Source organism: Neopelma chrysocephalum, unplaced genomic scaffold (assembly GCF_003984885.1).
Source record: "Neopelma chrysocephalum unplaced genomic scaffold, ASM398488v2 Primary Assembly neopelma1_23, whole genome shotgun sequence".
NCBI lineage: Eukaryota > Metazoa > Chordata > Aves > Passeriformes > Pipridae > Neopelma > Neopelma chrysocephalum.
In genome coordinates, this window is record NW_020897691.1 from 26,513,392 (window position 1) to 26,537,014 (window position 23,623).

At 35.9% G+C, this 23,623-nt stretch overlaps 1 protein-coding gene across 5 annotated transcripts in view; it reads right to left on the reverse strand.

Moving 5' to 3' along the window:
* LAMA2 (laminin subunit alpha 2) overlaps positions 1-23,623 on the reverse strand; it is a 363,498-nt gene that overhangs the window by 276,102 nt on the left and 63,773 nt on the right. The window lies entirely within an intron of this gene.

Genomic DNA, 23,623 nt, shown 5'->3' on the forward strand with positions numbered 1-23,623 from the left:
CCTACAGAAATGCAATGGAAATTGTTCACAATTTGAACCCTGCAACATAACACTGTACAAAAAATACCTATGAAAACTCTTCATCAGTTTCTTTTCTGCTTACATGCATCGAAAAGTTTTTCCTTCAGAGTGCGCAGCACTTGTATTACACTGTATTACTGTTCTGCTCATAGAACCTCATAGGCACCTTTGTCATTAGAGCAGCTGAGTAATTCATGCAGCAAAATGAATAGCATATGCCATGTTTCCCTTTCCTCAAGAAGAGAATAATATATACAACATCATATCTTTTATGGTAGTACTATTGTTATTTTTCCAGGTGCACACGCTGAGCGATGTACTATAACTCTCATTCAGCACAGCACTTAAGCACGTCTGAATGCTCTGCTGAGCCAAGTTCTATGTAGCAATAAGCTATAAAGATCATAAACCATACGAAGAACATTCATTAAGGTGGGCTACTCTCCTTCCCACTAAGTACTGATCAAAATCTTTGAGCCATAATAAAATTCCTCCATGGAGACAAATTAACATGATGTGTTGAACGCATACATTAGCACCTCACATTAAATCAATCAGTTTTGCATCTTCAAAAGCATAATTTGTCCTGGCTACAGGTTAAACCAAAAAAAAAACAAAACACAATAAAACAAGCAAAAGAAAAGGCTAATGTACAGATGTTTGAGATCACCTTCAGATTTACTTTATGATAATTTACACTGGTCCAAAGCCAACTCTTCTGCAATTCATTCAGCTTCTAACCCTATTTTACTATTACAACCTTAAAATAAGGCTTTAATAAAAATTGAATTGGTAATTATTGTACTCTAATAAAGCTCCCTTTATAATGGCATTCCTTTTTGTCCTCCAGAAATGGACAACACTCTTTAACTGACTCCTTATTCAGACAGTCTATTGCTTGTTCAGACAGTCTACTGCTTGTCTCTGCAATTAACCTGTATGCCATTTAATTACCAAACTTGGCTGGTCATGGTACAGCTGTTCTTTGACTCTCCTGTTCACTTTAAAACCATGTGTAAATACACTGCTTGAGAAAGAGAACCAATTAGTTAGTAACCTGTTCAATTTGTATAGTCAATCAGTACTTGAGATTTTATTGATCAAGTAGTTCGCCCCTTCTGTATAGATTACAGCTCATTTTCATCACATTTTAAAATCTGTACAGTTGTTCTTGTATTTTTATTCACTGCATTCAGTGATATTTGCTGCCTTCTACAATGGGGGCATATAGTAAAAGCCTGTGTAAGCATTAGGAGAGTAGATGAATTAATAGGTGTGAAACTTCCTATGTTGACTTACAGCCTCATTATTCTCTTTTTAGGCTGTACAAAGTTAATAGCCTAGAAGCCAGTAATCATTTAGTGTTAACACAGAGTCTGGAATTTGGTTTGGAGTTAAGTATCTTAAGCCTCCAAAACCAAACCTCATAAAAAGGACAGAATGATCCTACATGAAAAGAAATTGCAGTACATGGCATCAGGAGAATAAATCCTTCAAAAAAGAGTGGAATGGCAGAAAGAGAGCAGCCAAAAAGCATTCAGATTCACACAGATATAAAAATATTACCTGTTATATGCCTATCAAAAATCATACCATTGCTTTAAGTTTTAACTAAAACTTTAAGTGTAAGACATGTAAGTAAATGAAGAGTACTTAAGGAACTCATCAATTAGAACATAACTTCACCTTCAGGTCATCTCTTAAATGTACAGAGCAGTGTAGTGCAAAGCTATCAAAACAGCCTTGCCCATAATCAGTACCAACAAAAGCAACAAAACAAGTATTGGGTATTTCACTGAAGAGCCCATGTAAAGATGCCAGCACCTCACAGAGAAGTGCATCACGTTGAATTCCCTGCAGGCTCAGATGACAGGCAGAGAGCTAAAGATGCACATTGCACCCAGCACTTCACATTTGGTATTGATGAATTCCTTAGACTTGGGATCTTAACAAGCTAAAAATGACAATTAACAACTACATATCTGAACTTTTCTTGAATAATCTTTGTTTCCAAGGAGCAGGGTGTTGGGCTAAATGGATCTTACAGGTCCCTTTCAACTCAAGATATTCTATGATTCTATAATACGGCTTTGTGCAGCCAAAAATAAGGCTTTGCTTTAAAAAAAAAAATTTGATGTGCAAGCCTGATGGAATGGAGGAAGCAATACTGATTTCTAGCAGTTTCACAACACAGAAATGAGATTCTAGCAATACAGATGATGAAAACATTGTCTTCAATCATTATTTTATTAGGTATTTATTAGTTTATTATTATTTATCTATCACATTCAAGGCCTCTAGACTATGAAATAAAAATCTGTATGTTCATGATGTTAATAAATCCAGTTAACATTTTCTGAGATTCTTATCTATCTGATCACAAACCCCCAGGAAAAAGGCAAAAGAGCTATAGATAGCACAGTTATTATTTTTTAGAGAATTTTGCTTTGCTTTTTATTAAAATAATCATACATAAGAAATATTTAAAATCTGGTGTACTAGTTTTGTGCATCCTAAATTTAATTTCTCACTAAATTATAAAGTTTGTTGTTATCAATCTCACCTTGAATTTTATGGGCATCCTTCTATTAAACACTTCTAAAAACATGATCTGCCAAAATTACAGAGTTCTTCTTTCTTTGTTGCCAAACGCCTTTTGTAATCATTTGCTCCAGTGCAAAGACTGGATAAAATGCTCTGACTCACCAACACATTATCTCTATCTTTTGTAGCTCAAGTGCAAGTAAAGAAATTCTACTCCCTTCAACTACCAGCTACATCAATCTTTTCCCTTTTTTGTGGCACCAGTATAAAACAGATTAGCATTCATTTCTACCTGTTAAAATAACAAAATTATAACAATTACATGGAGGAAGTAGGTAGAAAGTATTGGCTTGTAAACAGATAGTGGTTTGAGTAGCTTCAGTTCAGTTTCTGATTTTCAAAGGACTACTGCTGTGTGAAGAGAAAAACAGTCTCTGATTCTCACCTATGAAATAGGCATGGCCATCTTTCTGCTTTACACTTTGGTTTTTAAACATGGAACATATTCCATGAAGCTTTTAGTGGAAGCCTGATAGAAAGTTTGTTCAGTGTTGACACGTGATTAAAGTACGAAAGGCAAATAACACAGAAATTAATCAAATTATTTCAAGTAGTGTACCATTCACAGGTAATTAAGCACGGTGCTCAGTTCACTAGAGAATTACAGGTGATAAGTTTAGCACATATTGTCAACAGAAATAGTTTTAGAAAAAACTGCTAAAAATGAAAACCAGCAAATCAGCAGAATTTTCTTGCTTACAAACTCCAATGTATAGAAATTTTACACTGCCACTGTTCTAGTTAAGTCGGGTGTGGCACCAAGCTGCTAAATACATTATTTTTTTCTTAAAATGGATTCTGGATCAAAGCACATCTAGATACCTATCTTAAAGATAAAAATTGTGGCTGCTTGGGATCTTAATTGTTTTACAGATGCCTCACAAGTCATCCCTTATCAATACTAAAGTTCTCTGTAGGCATTGGTAAGCATATAATTGATTCGCTGAGTTCAGCACATTTAGATTAAGAAACAGACTTTTACAACATTCCACAAAGGCCATTAAAGGAAATAAACTATCATCACGTATGAGAGAATGACCTCTCATGGCATCAAAAAGGAAAATGGAGAATAACAGTGGAAAACCACAGCAATCTTTGCTGAATCCTGTTTTGTTTAAAAGTTACATAAGTTACTTAGAAATCAGGATAAAAAGTAAGATGACTGTTTATGGATGATAAAAATTATTCCCAAAAATTAAAATAAGGATAGACCACAAAGAATGGTAGAAAAATTTCTCCATTTGTGTCTAGGTAACAAAATGGCAGATGAAATTGAGGAATAGAAATTAATACACGGGGGAAAATATTTTAGGCTCTGCACTAGCTATTACCAGCCCTGAAAGAATTATTATTGATATTTCAATGAAAATATTAGCTCAAGGAATAGAAACAAAATTACTGCATAAATCCATCTGTACTGACAACTCAAATGCTGTATGGTATTCCTTATCTCTCATCTCCAAAAGGACATGGCAGAGCTAAAACAATGAAGAAAAGTGTGGCGATCACAGCTTCTCAATGTGGGCATGAATAGCCTATGAGTTTTCTACTGGAAAGCAAACTGATTTGGAGATGTATAAAATTATGTAACTGCATATAAAATCAAGAATGGCTTTAGTAAGTAAACATTTGGAAGTGAACATGGCAAGTTTCATTGTCCTTCTACCACAAATTGGAGGTGCTGAGTCAATTTATCATACAGAATTTTTCTTCACTGATTGGGATTTTTTTCCTATTTATAAATGGAACTTCTTTTCAGCATGACAGCAATTAAATTCTAGAATACATGAATAAATTATACAATAAAATATTTTTATTCCAAAAGCAGGAATGGATTAAAACCCAATTAGATTAATACAAAGAACAAGGGTTCATCTGGGGATGTTAAACATGAAGGGCTTGTGTTCACTTGTCAGTTCAGAATATCCCTAAATCACTAGCTGTTGCAGGGTTTTACCCAGGGAGGCATCACTGTACTTTTTCTCTTCTTTCACATTTTTCCTCAATATTGTCATTGATAGGTACCTGTAGTTGTTTCTTCCTAAGGCTGGTAGCACATATATCCCTACATCAAGGTCCGTCCAAAATCCAGTAGAATATGTAAACTTAATTTTGTGTGGCATTGCTAATGAAACTAATATCTTTGCCAATATTAATCTCTTTCACAAGCAATTGTCCTTTATACTACTTCCCGTCATTATTTTGCATACATAGAGGTCTCATTAATGGCTACTTATTCAATAGATTCCCAGAACATTCTCTTGAGATTGGCAATTTCCCTGCAGTTTTCTGTACAGCACTATCACCAAATTCATTTTCTTATGTTTTCCTTATTTCGTTGCATAAAGGAAAATAACAGCTCAACTTCATGTGGGTTTTTTTTATCTACTTTTTACGTATCCTCACCAACTTCCAGCTCATTTAAGCTCAATGAGTATCGGTGGAATAAAACCCGCCAATCTGATGCCTGGCACCCTGCCCTGTTTTGTCATGCCCTATTACCTACTCCTCTGCCAAACTGACAGATTTTCCACATGCTTTATTGCAATACTGGAGATCAGCAGAAGCAGATGAGCTACACAAGTAGCAGGTACAAGACATTTTCATAAATCCTGTCAGCTGTTGAATTCAATCTCATTCTCACTCTCCTCCCAAACAGCACTATTTGATTGACCTTCAGAGCCACTGCAAGACCTAGCTGATTTCCCTAGCTGAGAGAGGATGGAGGGATTCTAGTGGGAAATCAAAGATATTAACTGCATCTCCAGCTGCCGAAGGGTGATTACAGGTTCATTATGAAGTGGGATAGTCACTGGGGTAACCTACTTTCAAAATGTGTCAAGAAGCAGCCAGAGCAAAGGAAGGGGTACAGGAAACAGACATGAATGTAAACAAAATAATTACCTTGTACATAATTGTTCCTATCATTCACCAGTTCTGACACATTTTTCTTTCCTTTCCTTCATATAACCCATGGAGAATTGTAAATACTGTTTCAATCACATCACCATTCTAGACCTACAGAACAACTGGTGGGGTAAGTCTCACTAGAAGGACACTCCAGCATTACAATGGAAGCAGGAAGTACAACCAAGGAACCAAGATTATAACCTCTGTCAGACTTCTGCTACTGCATGGAGGAAACAGCAGACATCTTAAATGAGAAACAAGGAACCACCATTGGTGGTTGATAGGAGATGGAGACAGCAGCAGAGATACTTACACGGAGATTAAGGAAGGAACTCTCTGAGTGGGGGAGATTGGGAAGAGAGAAGAAAACTGGAAGGAGAAAGATCACTGCGAAGATACTCATAGAACCTGTAGCCCTTCTTGACAGAAAATGCTAGTAAAATTTGCACCCATTATTATTTCATGTCTAAATTGTGATTACAGTGATAATATCAGTATCGTACAGTGATAAGATCAAGGTAAAATTAATATAAATAATTGCAGAACCTGCACAAGATATTAACTTTAAAAAAATCTTTATTGATTTTCAATAGTATTTTTTAAGTACTTCCAAAATAGAAGACAAACTTTGGTTTACCAGCTCCGGAATTTCTTTGTGTCTTATTAAAGCATTAGAACTGAGAAAATGTTTTTCTCCTTCAAAGAAATCTCTGTTAAGACCTGTATATTCCTCTTCTCTCTTCTAAACAGACCAATGTTTGGCACTGTATACTTCCTTCAATCTTCTCAAAATATCCCTAGTCTCTTCAAAGAAGCAAATAAAACAGCCTGCCTAAATATGTTAACTTTTCAAGCCAATCTTCCTAGTCTACAGAGCACTTTGAAATGTTCATGCAGTCAAGCAGAGCTGTTTGCCACTGAATTTGTACTAAAAAGACAAAAGAGAATATGTCAATTTCAGATGTTCTAAGAAGTGTCACTGGAAAAAGAGAGACTTGTCTGCTGCAGCACGGAGCTAAGCTAGGCTGTGGGAACGCAGTGGGGAGAAAAAACTGGGACAAAACAAAACAAAATGTTGCAGCACTGAATTGCTTTCAGCTGTGCACAACAGGGAGTAACTTAATGCACTCTATCCACAATGTAGATGAAGACTTTTATACAACTAGAAAATAAATGCAATTTGAAGAAATAGCTGTCCAGACGCAACAGATCATACAGATTGGAAAAAAAAAGGACACTAAATCCTTTTGTCCAGAGGAAAACAAAATGGAAAACAAATGTTTCAGTACCCATTTAAGTCAGTTGCCCTAAGCCACTGTGCATTACAGTACTGTTTGGTAGCCATCCTTTTTTCCTTCCAAAGGAAGTGAAAAAGTAATTTTTCATGTTTGGTGGTAGAGATAACTTGCTTTTACTTAGAGGTGATTTTCTTTCTGCATACAGAGTAATGTTACATACATCCTTCTGCATATTTAACTTCAACACAAAAGACAGGGTATGAAATTCTAACCTGGAGAAACTCGATAGCAAAGCTAACTATAATCCTTGCAAAGTAACAGACACATCTGAAAAAGGGTATATTGATTATCTAGTAGTATTATGTTGTCTCTCCACAGCTTACAGCATTGAAAATATGTAGGGACTTAGCTGATTTTAACAGCAAAACTCCATCAGTTTTACAGATTAGGAGACTGAATTTAAAAATTGCTACCAGCTTACCCCAATATTATATTGGAAGAAATATATAAGCATCCTCCTAGCTTTCTAATGACTTTCCTTTTTTCCCAGAGCTGTCACAAAAAGTTGTTTTGAAAAGCAGAACAGGAAAAATATAGGTGAAGATGAAACCCTGTCTCCTTGACATCCATGGCAGAACTCCCACTGAATCAAAAATCCAAAGCACAAAGACTTAACGGACATCTCATTTTCAAAGGTATTTACATGCCCAGTCTGAGTCAGACACCCACTGATTTTCAAATGTATTCTGTCTGTATTCTGGCAAAAATTTTGAAGAGCAAAATCACAGTTGTACAAACACCTTATCTGTAGAAAGAGTGCACTATGCATGAAGAAGCAAGCAGCACCACACTTTTTATAGCCATTTCCTTTTATTTATTAACCACATGACCTTCATTAAAATCTTTGCAGTACGGTAGCATGCTCCTGGTCAGCCAAGCAGGCCTAACAAGAAAAAGTAAAAGGACCTCTGAGAAACAATGCTGATCTGCAAACCGGAATTCTACCGAATCATGTGTCTTCTGTTCTTAGATAGTACACATCAGTTTACAACTTTCCCAAATTGCATGACATAGCTAAAAATGTGCATTTTTATTCAGTTCCAACATCTGAATACCAGCATCTCCATACTCAGAAGACACCAGGTTTGGTTTCCCCCACTCATGCACTTCCCTCATTTGCCAACAGAGGGTTAGAGAGAGACCTGTATGATTTGTCTATCCCAGTTCTGTCCCACTGAAGGCGAATTAAAAAAAGAGGATTGAGAAATGGAAAAAAAAAAATCAGAATTTCTCAAAGGTAGGATAGAGCCTGGGAAAATCAGAGCCTCCAGATGCAACTGACTGATGACTTTGGTCTTGACAAAGCTTCTGTCTCATGAAAAAAGTTCTGCTATGCATTGTCTTGGACACTAAGCAATATGAAGCACATTACTATTTTTGCAATAACTCCAGAATCAATGTCCATTGAAACCACACTGCAGAATCAAAATTACCTACTGTGCCCTTGAGTCTACAATGCTGTCAACTTAAACAAAAACACTGAGATGTTTGTGGTGTTCTTTAACAAGAGGCAATGAAAGACGTTATGGAGGCTAATAAAAGTCATCCTTCTATTCATCGTCATCTAACTGTCAAAAAAAAACAAACTGAGTCTGACTTTACAAAACCAAAGAGCAAATGGAAAAACTGATCTTACAATACTTTTACCCTGAGGATTCAGAAGAAAGTATTTTAAAGTATGTTTCTCTCAACTGATGAGCTTGAATAAACACTAGGTTCAATTTGCATTCTTTGAACTGATTTACTTCTTGCTATTCTGATGACATGCTTTAGAAACATATACTGATAAAGATTATAAGTTTTCTACATATTCTGGTAAAATGTGTGGTCACCAATTAGCAGTTTCTATGTAGAGTTCTTAACATCGTATTCAGAGAATTAAAGAATCACTGAGGCTGGAAGGGACTCAGATCTAGCCCAAATCCGTGCTCAAGTAGGGTTATGAGAGTGTTCCTTCTGTTCAAATGGAATTTCCTGTATACTGATTTGTGCCCATTACCTCTTGTCCTGTCACTGGACACCACTGAGAAAAGTTTAGGTATCACCCTGATACATATTTACACACCTTGATAAAATCTCCTTGAGACTCCTTTTCTCAAGACTAAGCAACCCCAGGCCTCTCAGCCTCTTCTTATAGGAAAGACACTCCAAGTCCTTAATCATCTTCCCAGACATTTTCTGGACTTGTTCCAACATGTCCATGTTTCTCTTGTATTAGGGGGCCTGGAACTGGACTCAGCTCTTCAGATGTGCTCTCATCACTGCTGATCTGATGGGGAATGATCACCTCTCTCAGCCTGCTGGAGACACTCTAACTAATGCAGCTCTTTTGCTTTTTTTACCACATTGCTGGCGCACTCAGCTTGGTCTCTGCCAGAACACCCAGGTCCTTCTCTGCAAAGCTGTCTTCCAGCCATGTGGCCCCAGTTTCTACTGGTGCATGGGGCTGTCCCTCCCCATAGGTAGGACTTTGCACTTCCTTTTGCTAAACTTCATGAGGTTAGTCCATTTTTCCAGCCTGACAATGCCCCTCTGGCACGACCCTCTGGCAAATCAGCCCCTCTGTCCAATTTTGTATTGTCTGCAAACTTACCGAGGGTGCCCCATCATACAGCTCATTAACAAAGATCTTAGTACTGCCCCCAGTGCTGACCACTAGTGACCTGCCTCCAGATGGACTTTGTGCCACTGATCACAACCACCTGGGCCTATCCATTCAGTTTCTAATCTACCCTTCTGTCCGCTTTTCTAACATGTATTTCATCAGTTTTTCTTTGAGGTTGTTACAGAGACAGCACCAAAAGCCTTAATAAAGCTAGTATAAATAACATCCACTCTTCTTTCATCCAGCAAGCCTGCCACCTCATCACAGAAGGCTATCAGGTTGGCTAATCAAAAATTCCCCTCCAAAACTTCATGTTGGTTCTAAACCAAACATTTTAGCTACATGTACCATTTACATGTACCATGTTACATGCATGTGTTACTTAAACGCAAACCACACAACATTCGATTAAAATGAGAACTAACTTGCCCTTCTCAGATAATACCATAAGGCTGTACACCTTTGACCTGTTCAATTTCAATGCAGGTAAGGCACAATTAGCAAGATCAAGGCCTTCAGTGATTATAATATTGAAGGCAGAACGTAAAATGTATTTTTCCCATCTCAGACTCCCAGCTTTCCATAGAACAGAACAGGTTGTCTCTATTTCATTTCCACACAGGCAATATTCTGAGGCATGAGCTAGCTGAATAACTGAGAGATACTACAGTATTTGCCTGAGAGAAGCAAATAATAAAATACCTACAATAAATTGAAAAATTAAACTGTACATTTGTGTAGTAATACACTAAGCATTGAATACAGAAACTCTTCATTATATATGAGAACACAAAAGAATGTTTTGAACATTCTATATCCTTTAGTTCTAGTACATTGAAATAGTCGTTGTATGTTACCTAAATTTGCTCACCACAGACTTTGCTACAAAAGGGCTCCTAAATATATGTAAGGGCTTTAATAGTGTGTTTATTAGTATGTTATATATATGTAATATATAGAGAGAGGCAAATACAATAGACAGTGCATCTGTATCTGTAGTCACAGTAGTATGCTAAAATTCTTCCTGTTTCATGAAGAGAATATAGTATGTGCGTGATTTCAATATATTTTAATATCTATTTTGTGAGAAAGAATATTTAAATAATATTTATTTTCTCCATGAGAAAAATGGACAATTTCCCTCCCTTACATATATTTTGTCCCCTTACTTGAACTGTGACTGAATGGAAAGATCAAATGAGGTCTGAGCAGATGGCTGTCAGCAAACCAGTGACAACACATCGTGGTTTAGAATTAGACATAAAATGTGCAACCTGGTATACAATTTCTGCTTGTAACTGCCAAAGACATCTGGCTTAGAATATAAGCCAGCTTGAACATCCCTACACATATTTACTTTATCATTCATGAAAATTAAATTATATTAGTATCTCTTAATACTTCTCTGTTAAAGCTGTGCCTATCTGTATTAGTGAAAACCCTCCTTTTCTTTATAAAAGTGGACTCAGAGCTCACAGATGTCACATCTTTACATGCCATTAAAATCAGTCCGAACTGCATGCAGAAGAATCCCTGCACATTTCTTTAAAAGTGCATAGGATGACACATCAAGGAAAGGAATTCTTCTTCTCTTAACGTGCTTCAATGGTACTACTGTCACTAGTTTAACATTTTTTTGCCTGATTAAAGGCTTTAGCAATGGACTCTCAGCTGGAGAACAAAATGGTTCAGAAATCTGAAGCAAATGCACATTTCTTGGGTTTTCCTTTGGCTGCCCTTGCTGTACTCAAAAAGCCTTCCCCTCCAAAAAAAAATGTTTTCAGGTCCCCCACATTTATGTATAGCAACAGCATTTTATGCTGCTCTTTCTGATTAACAGAAGTTGCTTTCAGTAATTCTAGGTGACAGACTGCTCAGTTCATGGAGACCTTAACTTACTAAGTTGATAACATTTACGGGCATACCTGTAAGTACTATGATAATTGGCTGTAATACTTAAAAATTAATTGTAAAACTTAAGTGTTCTCTGGATCAGTTACTGCCCTGGGAAAGCGGAAGGGAAGGAGGGACACAAAAAAATCAGAGCTAGATGGGTTAGAAGAGTGACAGGTTTAACTGCCTGTAACTGTATAAATTCACAACCAACGGAGCTGGCTGATAAAAGCACCTACTAATGCTTTCCAGGTAACAGTGATACACTTGATTCCATGAAGTCTAGTTACTAAGACATAGAATCAAAGAGAATGAGTTCTTGTTTAGTGAAAAATTGGAAGACGGGAGGAATTTAGAATAGGTACTGAGACCCAAAACAGGTAGGAAACATAATTTTGCGGATAGGTAGCAATGAAATGCAGCATTTCTTTTTTGCAGAATTGAGGGGATTTTGATAGGTGAGATGGAGCAGGTGGTGGGGCAGGAGGAGCTCCTTTTAGGGACAAACAGAACAAGGTGAAAGACACAGCCATTGTCAACAGTGAAAGGGTTAAAATAAGGAAGTTCCTGAAAGAAATAAGAGAGAGACACTTTTATAAGCGGAAAGAATAAAAGAACACTCAGCAGATCTATTGTTTAGACATTTGGTGAACCCTAAATGCAGAGGAAAGGGTGATCAAGAGAACATGTCTTGGCAGCCCTTCTGCTTTTGAAACCCACGGCAGCTGATGAGGGGAAGCAGGAAGGCAAGGAGAGCACAAGATGATCCAAGTGTGTGGGGGGTGATACATGGAGATGCACTGGAGGGCACAGGGTAAGAAAGGCAATAGGTGAAGTGGAAGCAGTAGAGCACAGAGGGATCTCGGCTGAAAACAGAATAGCAATAAGCATATTTAGCAGTAAGAGACAAAAAGTTGTGTAACAAAGAAAACTCCTAAGAAAAAAGTCAAAGACTGTTCCCAAACTGAGAAAAGATGAGTAGAAACTTTTATACAATAAATTTGGGTGGGAACACATAATAAACTCTGGTTACTCAGAATACGAAGACTGTAATCTTCTCCTTACACCCTAGGGGAAAAAAAATCTCCTTTTATGAAGGACAACAGAAGCCATCACTCCAACATCAAAAAACAAAATTGCAAGGTAGACCTGGTATCATTTCTTCAGGCACAGTGGGATAGACTAAGAATTTTCCTCAGAGTAATTTTCTGTGGAAAAGGCTTCCAACTGTGCAAAGGCCACTGCAGAATCAGCAAAGAAAAAAAAAGCCTGATGACACATCTCTCCATTTGAAAGTTTTAATTTCAGAGTTTTGTTTGCATTTTCTACTAAAGAACATTCATCCTTCTTTCTCTAACTAGTTCTTTCTCTAACTAGCTTTCTAATGTGCAGAGTTGTATCTACACATCTCAGCTTTTGTTATGCATGCACTCTCTCCTTAAAATCTCACACCTAATTTTGAGTTTAAGAGAACTTCTTTGACATTGCTATCATAAATCCTCAGGCTGAAATTTCTAAAAAAGTTAGCAATTAGTGCCAAGTCTCCTCCTTCTTCTAGGATAACTTAATGACACAAATACTATCTTGAACCTTCATGAAATCTAACACTACACATAATTATTAATTAGCCTCTGCATTCTTTGGATGTCACACAAAGGAGTTGAAGGAAAATTCAAAGTAATTCCTTCTGAAACATTCATGTTTGAAAATATTTTCAGTATGGGACTATTAGAAGGTGATGTTAAAGGGTAGAATTAATAAGCTTATTCTTATTTTAATCTACACTTAAATATGAGTTTCCTCTGCTTGTATTACATACGGAATCTGTTAAAAGTTGGGTTGAGTATGAAGAAGCCATTTTTATGCAGTCTATGCCTTAACCCTGTAAACTTCAAACACTGAACCTTAAATCTTCCTAGTGTCTTTCCCTATAACTATGATCACTTTAGGGCTGCAGACAATTCTGCTCAGCATTATCTAGCATAGAATATAACTTTTTCTGCTAACAGGAATTTTGGTATCTTTGCAGTGCATTCAGCTCTTTCTAGGACCAAGGCAAAGCCACTTGAAATTTACTACAGTTCCCAGGCAGCTACCAGCACACCAGCAGGAACCAGGGTGGCTTTGAATTATAGTACGGAGCAGCACCATATTTTCTACCCTGTAAAATCTTACAGCATGCCTAAATTTGTCCTTATTGATGAGTTTTTATCCATTTGTTGAAAAAAAATTAAAGCTCATATGCCACACAATTCATAAATTCATAAGACAGTGGAGACCAGTTTAATATCCTGTAACAGGAAATTTTTTTTATTAGCAATAGAAAAGCTATCCAGTTATTGGAAAGATAACAGAAATACACATTTCAGTTAATTCTTCATATTATAAAAGAACCCCTGGGGTTATCTTCAGCCAACTACTCAACTCACATTAGAACTACTCACAAATATTCTCGGAGATTTCTACTCACTTGCATTCCCATCTGTCATATATTCAATATTTGAGTGACCTGTAGATGGGTTTTCTGTAGTAATAGTTTCTTTCTGTAAAAGTATATTGCTGGTCTTTACCCTTTCTTAAATAATGGTTCAATTGTACTGTCAATGCAGCAGAGACCAAATAAAAGTACCCCTGCTGTCATGTAGCACAATTTCATTTTCTGCTGATTCTTCTGGGGTGCTCATACTTGATCCATCTTGCTCCAAGACTTCACTAAAACATATAATATGTTACTATTTTATCATCTAAAAGTTTTAAGTTCTTTTAATCTATCTGTGTTTTAACCCTTCTTCCTTATTTTAATTGGATTCTAGTGATTGTTTTATCACACAGTTGATCGTACTGTACCATATTGAATTATAATCCCTATACACAGAGTAGACTTGAGTCCTTATGCTCTCATCTGAAAAAACACCTAACAGAGTAATCTGCAGGATAAATAGTGTAGCTTCCACAGAGTGACAAAACACCAAAGACAGTACTACAAGAACCTGAACCTCTAATTTAAGGAAGACTTGGTATTAAAAAGCCAAGGCTAAATTTTTTTAAAAGCATGGCTCCATCTCCTCAGGCACCTCTACAAGTTTTTATTTAGAACATTATTCTTGGAGTACACAAGGAAGGGCATTGCAGTTTGCATGTTATACACACACACGATTGTGTTCAGTACATACCCTTACAATTTATCTTAAATGCTCTGATTTTAGATGATTGTTAAACTGATGGGACAATGAATAAAGTAATTTCCAAAACAGTGTTACAAAAGAAGTTGACAACCATACAAGTTCCTAGTAGTATGTTTTAAAAATCTTAACACAAGGATCACAATCTGTCCCTGGTTGCACCTACATCCTATTCTGCGCATGTGAGACTCATGTCCTGGCCACAGAAGCCCTCTCCCCCATTACCCACAGCTGCCATTCCTACTGGGCTTCCAGTGGCTGAGGGCAGCTTCTTGTGATAGAATCGCTCTGCAGTAGTATGGGAAGTAAAACTGGAACAATCTGTATTAATGAACAATTTCCTCCTCCATTTAGGTCTGAAGAGCCACTTCCCTAAGCTTTTTTCCAGGTTTTACTAGACTGTATACCAAGAAGGGAATTCTTTTCAACATTGCAATTACACTTTCTCTGTTGTTTGTTTTTTTTTTTAATTCTACAAACAACTATGCTCTCTGTTGTTTTGGTTCTAAAAACTGACATGTTTGAATGACCAGATGGCCCGCCCATGGACAAGACACTGAAATAACACAGGCATAAAAGTATAAAATAAAATATCCATTTAACAAAGCCCTTACATATAAGAAGGGAAATGAAATTTTTGCAAGTGGATTTAGGAAAATGTGAATATGCAATTACGAAGAGATACAAAGCATACATATGAACCAAAAATCTGTAAGATAAACCTCCGATCTGCCAATACCTAGAGAAAGAAGCTTTGAAGGTATGGAAGCTGAGGGGTGTTCCTTCAGGTCAAAAAGCTCCATTGGTTTTAATTGAAGGAACTCATATACACCTGATGTAGATAAGACAAGGTACTGGCAATGTAACTGCAAAAAATTAATATGTTTTTCTTACATAATTTCTATGTTACTGTTTTATTCATTTCCATTTTTACCATAAGCTTGTTTTTAAGAGCATAACAATTTTTTTTCCATTAGAGCATTGTACTTGTAAACAAGTACAAAACAAAACCCATGGATTTCTATCGTGGCATTCCATAAAGAATGGGATTTGCTTCCCTCTGTTTCTATCACTTTTGTGGAGTTCAAGTTAAAAGAAACTGAAATAGCTTTTAAAAATTCCTTGCCACAAAGGATACACATATGAATCAATCACATTAATGTCTGGAGGGCAAAATATCAAAGTTCTGCTTCAAAACCTACAACTGGTTTATTGCAAAATGCACATTAAACCTCTTTTTCCACATCTGTAAAACTGTGATAATACCTGCCCTGTTTTGTAAAAGATATGGAAATTATGTTGGAAGAAAAAGTCTAGAGGTAAAAAAAAATTAAATATATTTACATATGTACTTTTTTTATCCTGAGGTAGTAACATCTAAATGTATCTTTTATTACTGCTAATAAACAGAGCAAAAATGTACCTTTCTTTTTTGACATAGGAGATTTAGGGAGGTAAAGGGCACCTTTTGTTCTGGAAACACACTAGATAGCTGGTTAGGGGAGAGCAAGCACAGACATACATTCACACAGAAGTAAATTAGGGTAGGCTACCCCAAGCCACTTGTCATGAAGCATTTGTTTAAACCTAATGGCTAAAATCTGGGAAAGTCCTTCATTTTCTTTCTAACCGTAGTCCCTTTGCAATGCTATATCCTCTCTCTGTGTCTCAAGCATTATCACTGAGAAAAGATAATACTGATTCTGATTCCCTTTCTAAAAGAACTTTGAGATCTACAGAATAATTTATTAGATATTTTACTATTGTCTTGAGTTCCCTTTTTGGGGTAATTCCCACACCAGCAGTTAATGTTTAATAGACATTTAGACTATTATGTGTATGGTGATAAGTGCAGAAAATATCACTAGGAAATTTCAGTAAAAACTGTGTTAAATTAAGACAGCAAGAAAACCGATAGGAGGCTCTTGCATCGTTCTTCAATCTTTCAAAGTACTTTTCTGTTAAGTACCAGGGATACAATGTCTCTTTTCACCACCCATCACAGAACCAAGTTAAATCTACATACACAGTTCCACAATATATTTTGATATAACTTCTGCTCTGTGTGTGCTGGGGGAAGCATCAGCTACTTACAACAGTAAGTTGTAAATAAACTTACTAACTCCAAGTATCAGACAACAGAAGCAAAGTGCTGACAGACCAACAGAACACAATGCTGATGACTCCAAGTTTACTCACCACAGTTAAGTAGCAATATGGTGTATCAGACTGTTATTTAATTCTACATTCTAACATAAATCCCTCAAGAATGTGTAGGTGCTGGTGTCCATTCCTAAACATCTCTTACATGACAGAGAAGCAATGATCTCTGTGAGCAGCTAACTTAAAATATGAAAACACCTTTGTATAAGTCACTGTAACCACGAGTTGAAGAAAAACTCCTCATGGAATCATGTATATATGGACATACAGTTGCTCCAGGAATCTGAAGGACATGCAATTGAAACAAAATTCAGCTCAAACACAAATGTGAAGAAAATAATGCATTTTGATGATTTTTCATTTTGGTAAAGTCTCATGAAAAGTATGTTTAAATTGGAATAGATCAAAATTTAGAATTTAAAAGCTGGAATTTAGGTGCTGCGTCTTAACCGGGCCCACCACTTTCTATGTAAAGACTTACCTGATGCTGCTTTATTTCATGTTTATGGACATGTAAAGAATGGAAATAAAATTCAAATCAATGCCAAAAGCATGGATGATATACTAGAGTATATATACTAAAGAGTTACAGAAAGGCACTGGAAAAAAACCTGTGATGTAAATGGTTTCAGAACCTACAGAGAATCCTTTCAAAATGAACTTCAGAGAAGATATGTGTAAATTTGAAAAACTTCATCAATATATAATTAGAATACTATGCTGTGTTCATTCATGGAAAACAACATGGTATTAGTTATATAAAAGAATAGTTAATATATAATTATATAGACAGTAGTAATATAGATATAGTAATATTCAAATATACATAATTATAAATTACAGTATTAATTTGAAAACATGGTTGCTAACAGTACAGACCAGCATATCTGGTGAACACTCCAGGTTCAAACCCAGCCTAAAATGACAGTTTATTAGCATCTGCAGTATTTACTTGAATTAAATGCAAACTCTTTATGATTTGAATGATGTCAAAGACAAACATTTGCATTAAAGCTGAAAGAGTAGGATACTCTCTGAATCAGAAAAAAATAAATATGTAATTAGCAGAAAACATCAGGAAAATAAGAGTCTGAGGTAAACAAGGAGTCGTGAATACCCTAAGTCACAAGAACACAGGAAGGGGCAATGGCCACAGATTTCAATTTGAAATGTTCAAACTGAAGACCAAGAAAAACTGCTCTTAATAAGTAGTATAGTGTGAGAATAGGTTTCTAGAGAGGCTGTGAAATCTCTGTCCTAGGTTATTTCTAAAATTGGGCTACACAAAGTCACAGCTAAAACTGAATTAATCTAATAATATTTTATGCTAATCTAATAAACTAGTTATGTGTAGGTCATACTGTGGTCTTGAATCTCACAAGGTTAGATTCCAGTGGTCCCTTCCCACCAATATCTCTATCTCACTCTATAACAAGTGGGAAAGAAAACAGAAAAATAAAGAGGAGTTATTAAAAAAAGGCTTAGGTTAAAAAAAAAACACCAATGAAAAACATTCCAAACCAACAGAAATACCCTTACAGATTCACCTATTTTTTAGCTTATAGCATATTTTTAATGACCTAATTTTAGTAAACATGACATAAAAACAACGCACGAGGATCTGTCAGTTCATACTCTTTTATCCAGATCAGACTTAAAATCCTCCTGCAGTTTTGTTTGGGATTTTTCTGAGAAATCACCAGTATATCTCCTAAGCAGATGTTCTTCTGTGGCCATTGGATAGGACACAGAATAAGAATAACCTCTTCTTTCTGTTTCTTCTCAGAATGTGAAGCTTTAGTAATTACTTATTGACTGAAGTTGAAGAGATTTTTCAAAATATCTTGTTTCAAATAATGGATTTTCTTGCTTGGAAAGACTTTATTTTAGGATTACTGTTTCATTCCATGATTTCCAAGAGTGTCCCTCATTATGTAGCTATACCTATCACAAACAAAACGTTTGGCTTTGTGTCAAGATCAGTAATGTTTCACTTAACTGAGAAAAGCAAAGTGGCAGCTTTCTTTCGTAGTGATCTTTTATTTTGCACGCTTCATGTTTCTAGTCAAGTTAGCACATAGTTTCACAGCTGCCTTAAATCAATCTTAAGCATGTCCTGCTGCTGAAAACAGCCGATTCCCCTTCTTCCCTCATCCACATTTTTTCACCATACTTTGGTAATTGTTTAGCTGCTCAGTAAGTTGGAATTGCACAAGCACGTCAAGAAAAAACTAGTATCTGACAAGGATAGTGACCTGCCCACAGTATGACTGACCACATAATCTGTAACAACCACACAAGAGAAATGGGGGCGAACTTTTGTGGGAAATCCAAGAGAAGGGGTAGGTACACCCCTTTTTATAACAGCACACTCTTACAGGTAGGTCAGGCCAAATATGGAGCCACAGATGTTCTCCACCTCTATTTATTTATTCATATAGTTGTGAATACATTTAGTCACAGACCCACTATTGGTCATTTACGACTAAAAAATGCAACCACCAGATCTTTAGATGGTTAAAGCCCAAAACTTAAAAAACTACTGAATTAAATTTGGCTATCTTCAGGTACAGTTCCACCAGGACAACAGTTCAACTGCCTGTTAGCACTGGCACACTCTCATCTATGCATAAGCACAGTCTTTTCATAAACTCATCTGTGTCAGAGGCCTTGCAGTTTACAGGCGAACATATTTGTTGTCAGGAAAGGCATGCCATTTACATCAGGTGGGTGACTGACTACCACCCAAGCAGTGTAGCCTTGCACTCTTCCCTCTTCCTTCCTGACTACAGCCCTCAGACTGTGTGAAGGATTTTTTAAAAATCGAACAAGGAAAGACCAGCCTTAAAATTAAAATGCAATTCTAGTTTGAGACACAGTTGCTGATTCCAAATAGAGTGAGCATACTTTCTATAGACTGCCTGTAACCCTTCTCCTTAAAAATCTCCATCTCCAGCTTCCTCATTTCTCTGGTAATCTTCATAATACCCAACCACATAACTAGGAATTCAGTTAAAACTGAAGGTCTAAAACCTGAAGAACATTATTTGATTTCTAGTGAGACTTTTTGATTGCTCAAAGGCAGTAAAGCAAAATGTTTTAAGAGACTTGAATGGTGAAATGTACATGGCACAAAAGAACTTTTGCTCATTTACATATAGAATAGCTACCAGATAAAGGCTGATCATATAAAAGCTGGTTAAATCATGGGAGTAAAAAGATAAAATTCCTTTCGAGGCATACAGAAGGGGTGTGGGAATGGAAGGCAACTGAAATATAAAAAAATTCAAAGATTATTTTTCACATCTGAGGTCTTTTCAAACATTCCCACGCGCAAGTGACAAGGGTGAAGACCTTTAAATAAGTAACAGAGATTTAGTGAGTAGCTTGTCATTAAAATGATGAATGTATTTAGTTATTCTTAAGGAAGAGATGTTTCATGCCTTAGGATTTCTAGACTTGGCTAATAAGAGAACAATTTAGTAGCAGAAGAATAGCTATTCAAGAAGAATGTAAAATGAGCAAGAACAGATGTGGTCTCACAGAAAACTAAACAGGCATGTCTCAACCTATACCAGTAAAAAAATATCACCTTCCTACCAAACTAAGTTAATAAAAAGAAAACCTAGTACAATGTTATCAAGTCATGAGATGTGGGGCTTTTTCTACATTTTATGAACATATGACTATCAGCTACTCCAAAAAGAACAGAATGTGATCGGCCTTTGAAGTTTCCTCCAGCCAAAGAGGTTTGGTTTTATTTTTTTACACGAAGTAGCATAACAAGCTCTTACTTAACAACATTTCTCTTTCAGTTCCTACAAACATACAAAGACTTCAACAGAACTTCATTTGTGACCTTCTAGAGGTAACACTCATATTCAAAATAGAAAAGATAGATATAGTCCCTAGTTACTCTCCAAGCTTCTGAAAAATCTCTGAAATTGCATCACAAAGATTAAGTCTGATAAACAGATTATTTGAATAAATAAAATCCTTGGACATTCAAGGCACACATATGGTAAGGAATTACACAAAACAATTGCTTTTCACTTCATTTAGGCTGAGCGCTTAGAAGTCAGAAAAATGTCTGCCTTAGTAAATTCTGATTTTTCCTCACTCTCATGCGATAAAGCCTAGAAGAATAATTTTACAGATTTTAGTATATGTATGAAGACTGCATGTATTTACCTCAGTAGTTTGGTTCATGGCTGTATGCTGTTTCTAATTTAACACTAAAAATTATCCAGATATAAAAATACATCTTTTAGCCAAACTTCCTCAGGAGCTAGTTTAAAACTTATTTACTGTTATTGCTATCTTGTTCATGACTAATAAACCTGGAATAATCCTGAACAGCTGTCAGTCAACAGGTGCTGCTGAATAACATTGGAACACTGAGCCATGAACTGGAATCAATCTTGTCTACTTCATCATTACAATCAGGCAGGCAGAATAACTGCAGCATTTTTAATATTACTTTTAATATCCTGCAGAAACTTAGGTGGGAGACAAAATCTTACTGTAAAACTAAGAAAGCACATGATACCATAATTACAGTTATATGGCTACATTATAGCAATACATTTTATGAGACTTGTAGTGAAGCTACAGCAAAGGTCTTCCTCTGAAGGTTGAATGCAACTGATAGGCAATGAGATGAACATAGAACACAGAAAACGTTCTTGAAAGCGGTGTCTTGAGTTTCATTAAGTTTTAGAGCATGTTCACTTACAATCCAAAGCCAGCTACAAATGACTCATAACTTACCATCCAAATTATTTTTTAAGTTAACCCTTTGTCCTTCAAGGTTTTCCTTGAGGTGCACTGACAGACACCGAGAAATCAAAGTCCATGTGCATATCGATTCTGTATCTAACAAAGCCATTGGTCACAATATTAAGTATCTAATAATCTTCTGACCTTCACTTAAAAATTGTTCTAGTTATTCTAATTTCATAAGAAAAGTTATAATCAAAACTTGGAACTGTAACACTATTAATAAAAGGTACTTTCATAGAGGAATCTTTTGGCTTAGGTGGAAACCTAGAATAGAACCCTGTTATGGTGGCTGACATGCCTTATTTCCATAACAGAAGAGGGAAAAAGATTATTTCTTAACATTAGATATACTCCGGAATCCAAACCCAGATGTAAACAACTCTTCATTTATTTAACTGGTGCTTTGATCTTGCAAATTAAACACATTAAAACAGAAATTGTTGTATTCCTGACAATGCAATACTATGATTAACAGAAAATTCTGAAGATTTTCACAGATTGACCTGATTTGTAATACTAATATGCAATACATTATGTGGTCAGAGTCATTAAGTGGTGTTACACAGCCTTGTTATACCTCCACTTTTCCCAGCTAGGCATTCTCTCAAAGGTCTTCAACCTTGTTAGCAATCAGACTTTATTGTTCAGCTTGTCAGGCATGCACTCAGTGGGGACCCAGAAACGAGTCAGTCAAGACAGCACTATAAATATGCAAATCTAAACAAACTAACAACCCACATAAATTTTCACCTTTTTTTTTCCTAAAGCTCTAGTGTTATTTCAATGAAAGGCACAGTCCAAGGAGATTAGAAACAAACCTCTCCAACTGATAGAATCTATCTTTTCTCACTGGAACTAAGATCCACATAATCAAATCTTACAATTGTTTCAATATTCCAATAACTTGAATATTACTTGTCAATTAGTGCAATTTTGCAAGCTTTGGATACTTTCCATCACATAAACACAGTTGCACAACAAAAAAATTAACACAGAACCAACCTCCCCAAATATCCAAAAAGCAAAGTGTATAAATATTTTTATATTTCTCAGTCATAGCATAATTATCATAGATGGATATTGATTTTTCAAGTGATCTCTGTCTAAATCTAATTAAAATATCCTGTCTGCAGATGCAAAGTGATCCAAGAGGACACAATTTTCAAATTTTCATTCTTTGTTTTCTGCATAAATCAACATTTCAAAACTAAATTTGCAAGGAAGAAGACAGAGTTACCTGCAAAAACATTAGGTCTTTTTTTGTTAAGTTCTGTCAATAGGCAGAATTGAATTATGCCCCTCAAGAGATACTTCCTAAGCAGCTAATACAAGCAGGATGAATCATGCTGTGGAGATGCCTAAGTCTTGCCTCAGTTAGATGAGAAAAATACTACCATAATACTTAGAAAATAATTCCCTCCTTCTGGGATTTAACAGTAATTGCACTAACAAATCTTGCAGTATTAATGTACAAGTGTATGGCTAATCCTAATAAAAACAGAGTGGGTGAAACTACAACACACACAAGCAGTCTACATCCAATGCTGCTTGAATATTTATTTTAAAAATTAAAGTACTTCAAGAAGTCTAAGAATTTCCAGAATACTAGTTAAGTGTTATTCAGTTTGAAAAAAATTCTGAGATTAGGTGACCAGTGTACCTGAAGGTGAAAGGTAAAGTAGTACTTCTATATACAAGCTGGCATTATACTATACTGGAATGGCATCTCTTTCATGCTCATGAAATTAAATAAATAATATGTTTCTTAATGAAAAACTGCATGTAGGAAACAATTTTGTCATTTGGAATGTAAGATGCATTATTGTGAAAAGCTATAGAATAATAAAAATTCAGGACACAGTTTCCAGAACTAACAGAACATTTACTGTAAGGATTATTTAGTTTGATGGCTGGGAAGGAAGATGATGTATGGAAACTAACAGGATAACAATAAAGCAGCCCAAAATAAGTACTTTTTGAGTAAGAATTTGAGAATCTTCATGAAACAAATATTTGCTCAATAATTAGACAGGCAAAAGTTTTGTTGAAAAGTTTTGTATCAATCACAGAATAACTAAACCTTTAAGGCTGGAAAGGACCTCTCAGGATTGTCTAGTCCATTCCCCCTGCACAGAGCAGGGTCAACTACCACAGGTAGGGCCTTG